The sequence below is a fragment of the Haliotis rufescens genome, unplaced genomic scaffold, assembly GCF_023055435.1.
Source record: "Haliotis rufescens isolate VD_foot unplaced genomic scaffold, xgHalRufe1.0.p SCAF_122, whole genome shotgun sequence".
Classification (NCBI taxonomy): Eukaryota; Metazoa; Mollusca; class Gastropoda; order Lepetellida; family Haliotidae; genus Haliotis; species Haliotis rufescens.
The window spans coordinates 466174-472173 of NW_025963805.1; positions in this window are offsets into that span (position 1 = coordinate 466174).

The window sequence follows — 6000 nt, forward strand, 5'->3', positions numbered from 1 at the left end:
TATTGGTGCAAACCAATCCTTGTCATGACCTCTGTTTAAGTGTCGTTGTGTTCTGACCGATCCACCCACAAATACTCAAGGCTACCCTATGTTTAAGTGTCACCATTCACACAAATCCTGAACATCACGCGCTGAATAATATTCTACCCTCGGTTTTATATTTTAATGTAAACTAGTGGGAAAAAGAAACTATAAAACCATGTTTGATGGTCAATAAAATGAAAACAAACAAGAGAATGTTATTCAATAATGGTGTATTCGCTTATAGGGTCGTATGCAATAGTCCATGCATAATGTCAGTGCGCAACTCAAAACAGGTGACGTGTACATGACGTTTACATGAACATGGGTGTAGGCAGATCATAGTTCACGGGAAGGATCTGTTGCTGGTTTGCTGGTGGGTGTGGACGTCTTCGGATCTGACGCTTTCAGGTGATCCCACAAGTGTTCAGTTGGGTTCAAGTCAGGTGATAGTGCTGGCCATGGAAGAACGTTGACGGTGTTTTTATTCAAGAAGTCCTGGACGAGCCTTGCAGTGAATGGTCTAGCGTTGTCATGCTGCGGGAGTGTTCCCTGTTGCTATTGGCGAAGGAATGGAAGCACCACGGGTTGAAGAACATTATCTCAGTATCGCTGGCCGTGGAGGTTGCCACGGATGCAGACAGGTCTCGTCCGTTGCTTGCCCCAAATTCCGTTCCAAACCATCACTACCTACTAACTTCTTGAATGCAGCCTGGCACCAAACGTTACCCCCTGCGACGGTTTACTCGAGCTTGACCATCATTGTGGAAAAGCGCTAACCTGCTTTCGTCAGAGAAAAGCACTCTCTGACAATCACGGGCATGCCAACGTCCTACTGTCAAGGCCCATTGCAGTCTTCAACGTCGATGTTAACGGGTCAATGCCATTCCATGGAAGTGAGGGCGAGATCTAATACCTGCATCACGAAGACGTCGTATCTCCGTGCGTCGACTGATTCAGTGTCCTAACGCCGTTGCTGCCGTTTCCGTCGCCGTGACGAACCTATTGAGAAGATGGATCGCAAGTGCCGATCTTAACTGTTGTGTTGTCACTCGTGGTCTTGTGTCCTGCCACTCTGTCTGAAATGTTGAAACAGTCTGACGACCGTTGCCGGTGTACAGTTTAGCTTTCTTGCAATCTGGGTGTGGTTGGCTCCTATCTGCCCCGTACCTATGGCTCTCTGTCTTTATTCCGAAGTTAACCGTGGCATATCTTAGGTGTTTTTTAATTAGTTTTTGCAGTTCTTGGTCAACTGTTTTAAGCCTTATACCATCTTTCTTACTTTGACAATTTTGGGGAAAAGATAAATTTAAAAGTGTATAAGTGTATTTTGCCCATGAGTTTATAGTCATAGTTGTTACATTTCAATGCTCTAATACTACTATTAAATCAAAAATGTGATAATCTGGTTATTGTACTGTCCATCATTGATAGTTATGATATGTGGCTGAAAAATTGCGGATGTGACTCTACAATTTAAATCACTCACTCACTCACAATACCCCCGCACATATAAATCCTACTTGTTACACTTACTTGTATCATAAGGTCAATGTGTACGTATCGCGTGACGCACAAATTCCGGCCATTGCGCTCTGTTTAAGAGCGGTGTCCATCGCCACAGCCATCTACAAGAGAATGTAGTTCCTCATGCACATTTCACTCCGCTGTAGCAGCGATTAAACTAATACTTAGTTTCAGTGCATTTAAAGTGCATTTAAATTGACATTTTGTAAACTAACATGTTATGTAAGTTGCTGTGAATTAATAAAAAATACTTAATGCCAGAACATTCATCCACAAGAAATACATTTTACAATGCATGAATCTTAACAAATAAACTGATTGTCTATGCCCGATATGAATGAGTGTGGCGGTAAAGTTCACCGTGTTCTTGTGTCCTCGTACCCGTAAGGTGTGGATTGGGGACTGGATCATTTACAGACCACAGTCATAGAGCTCGAACATTGCTGTGTGTGCACATCCTTGGAGAATCCTTCTAGCACAGGCTTGGTGCTATTCACCCAGAAGTTCTAACCAAGAGGAATCTTTAGTTTGAACACATGATCACTGAATCCTGGGCTGAGTGAAGGACAAACCACTGTATGCAAATTCCGGGACATTAGACGACTGTGACATCTACATGTATGCCTCCTCAAGAATCGAAAGGATATTTATTATTATTTGACATATGCCTCAACTGATGTATAATCAAGGTTAAGCGCCTTGCACAAATACGACATATTTGGGTGTACTGTTTCCTTATGGTTCTAAAATAATTTAAATCAGAAGTGGTTGTTGTGATTTGAAACCTCTGATCAATTAAGTGGCTTTTGAAAATAAGTTCATGTTACAAACATGGTTAGTTTATTCGATAGGCTAGAACGTCCTTCTTAAATAATGATATCAAGCAATTTCTCCATCTAAACTATTAACCTGTTCTCGATTCTACATAGTGGGTACCGTTGGCCGGTTCTGTGAAACTAATGGGTTTAAACACGTCGCCAGACAGGTAGCATGTTTCAGGCTCAGAGAAGAAGATAGAAGAGCAGTTTTGATCCAAATAGCATGTACTCGCACACTCGATCCTCGTTGACACCGTAATACCCAAAGGCAGAAATGGGGGCTGAAAGTTAAGTATCATATGCATTAACCATAAAAACACCTATGAATGACATCCTTCGATTTACTGCTTAGTGTGGCAATGGTGTTAGACGTGCAACTGGACAACGTATTTCATCTATGTATTCCTACTATAGTTTGCGTGACTGAATGTAAATGACTCATTTAATGGACATTACAGTACTTGAGATAAAGACCAATTTCTTATCTATTGATCCCAATAATGATCTGTTGATACGAATCATTGGCGTACGGTGTCGAGCGATGAATATAGAGCGCCACCCTTCAACTTACATATTAGTTGTGTTGTGTAGTCAATAATATTCTTTAGAATACGTAAAAATCAATGTTGTATTGAACTAAGATCCAAAACACATTTAACAGAATGTGTTTTTTTTATAAACTATTCTCATTGTATTTTCGGTGATAATATTTTCACTGATACTGCGCTTGACTCCACACACAAGATGAATGTTCAAAGCGTTATCCAGTAAAGCGTGGTCTAGTGGTAGAGCGTCCCCTCGGAGAGCGGAAGGTCCGGAGTTCGATCCCCTGCTGCATCATGACAAAAGACGTTAACAGATCGTACATGTTGTTGCCCAGTTTGGCGATCGGCTTGAAGTCATGTTAAACCTAGGACGTTGTATCTCAGTGGACAAGCACTATAAATCGGCATCAGTCCGGACTATTTCAAGCAGCCACACACACACACACACACACACACACACACACACACACACACACACACACACACACACACACACACACACACACACACACACACACACCTCCGCCTGCACTGCAGTATATAATTGTAATAATCTTGGACGCGGCGTTAAGCCCAATTCATCTCATCTCAAAGCGTTATCCTAGATCATCACTCCATCATCCTCAGCTCCCTGTGTAATAATATTGCATAACTGAACATTATATATTGCATCAGTGATGACACCAGAGGAATAGGGTACGCATGTCCGGCCCAACCAGTATCACCCGCCATTCACCAAATTTTAAAAGATTTAAGTATTTTTTGCCTGAACGCTTGAGACGATTGACCGGTAATAAACAAGACAATCCAGTGACAGGATAGTGCATTTACTGATTTTGTTGAATTACGTCTAGTGCAGACATTCTGCTGCTCATAAGGAAAAAACCCGTTAAACACAGTAAAGGTGACTCAGCACAGATAGATGCTACTAAATCTATGATTAAACTCTGGGACTTTATAACTTTTTAATAATTAGCAATATCACTCAATTGTTAAGACATAGACTACAAATACCATCACATGTTATATTGTGTTCAGGAACTACAAGGCGGCGTACATGATCTTTTTCTACATTTACTTGAACCTATGTTACGCCTTGGGCATATTGACAAGATAATCATCATCCATTTCTAACAAAACCCATCAATATCATATTATTCAATGTAATTTACATTCGATCGAGAACAGTTGAACTTAGGGAACTGATGATACATTCGAGACACATAGCAAGCTGGTGTATGCTATCGATATACTATTAGTTTAGTTTTACCTTGCCTTCGTCGAACAACTGAACAAAGTTTTGAATTAAATGGCTTCCATATTACGCTCAATAGTAAGTATTTGTTCGAGAAATATCAATAAACATTCATTTTTTCATTCTTCCATTATCAATTGTATCTATATCGATTGAGTCTTTAAACCGAAAATCATTTCAAGCAATTTTACCATTTTGTCTATTTCTTATCGTCACTTAAGATCTGCAGAGAACTGAGGACCAATTGTTTGACAGGAATTTCTTAGAAGTTGACATGACAACGTAAACACAAAATGTGTGGAAAAGAACGTCTTCATTATACTGTCCTAGACTGGCTTGCTTGACAACGGTATAAGGATCTATACCGAAACCTCGCTAGTACAGTAACATATAGAAGTTGTAATCCATACTTACTTTATTGGTTTGCGGACATAAAGAGAAAAATGCACATGCGCTCGCAACTTAAGGACGTCGGGAATTGGAAGAATCTTTATTTGTTAAATGAGATATCAACATCTCAATCCACGTCTCAGAGGACTTCCCACCTGTGGATTCAAATACCAACAACTAGCATCCCATAGTTATGCCTATATAACTATATAATAATATATAAGGTAGCTACGCAATAAATCGCAAAGACCAATAAAGAACGAGGCATGGTATATTTTACATTTTTTTCTGTCAAGACGTCATGTCTGGAGATTCGAACATACGCTCGAAATTTGAGGACGTCGGAAATTTGGAGAATATTTTGTTCAGGGAGAATATTATTTTATCCTGCAGTGTTTTATTTTACGATAAATAGGGGCCACGACTCTGTTATTAGTAAAATGAGTTATCAACATCGTGTACAGCCTTGTACAGGACGTTAATAAAATGTACATGCTGCCAAAACATTAACCCGTATATAAATAATGATGACTCCCTGAATACGGCAATGTCAGATAAGTCTCGTTATGAGCAGGTGGGTTACATTTAACAGTATAAAGGGGAAATGTGCCAATCGAATAACTGACGGCTATTATCTCTACCTTTTCTCCCATTACAGATTATATCTCGTCGAGATAATCAACGATATCCTGACCGTCGAATGACTGAGCGTCATATTGTTAGTTAAGGATCATTTTCCAGGAGAGAGTACATTTCATTATCACAGAAACTTTGATAATGAAGAAGGAATCAGCTTGTTTGGTTCCAGAGCTTTTGACTTCTTATAAAAAATACACCATGCGGTGATAAACTAGCTCTGTGTGAAGCTGACCCAGAAAGGTTCTTGAAACTAGGGTCCGCCACTTCCGGTCAAACATCAATTGCAAACAGTGAAAACATTTGATATCACCACCACCACAGAAACCAAAGACGAAAGAAGGAAAGGTGTGCTCTTCCATCAAGACAATGTACCAATTCACAAATCAGCTATCGGTACAATCCAATAGAATTGCTTTGAACTCCTTCAGCACCCAACCTACTCTCCTGTTCTCCGAACGTAGGATAAAATCCCCCAAACATCATTGGCAAAAGTATATCAACGTGGAAGGGTGATATTTTGATAAATAAATCAGTTGAATGTCTTCACTTCAAGTCATTCTAAGTGAGGAATTAATCTACGGCCTTTGAGGTCAGCTCCAGAAAGCAAAACGTGAGGAAGGGACAGCACATATTCCTACATGGATGTCCCCTCCCCCATCTGTGGCAGGGATCATACGTGGCTTCAAGGTGTACAAAATTACATATACCAACCACAGAAGACATTCAAGACAAGATTACACATGGTGGCCTTCTCGTAAGTGTCGATGTGAAGGCAGAGAAGAGAGGTTATTCTCATATACCAACG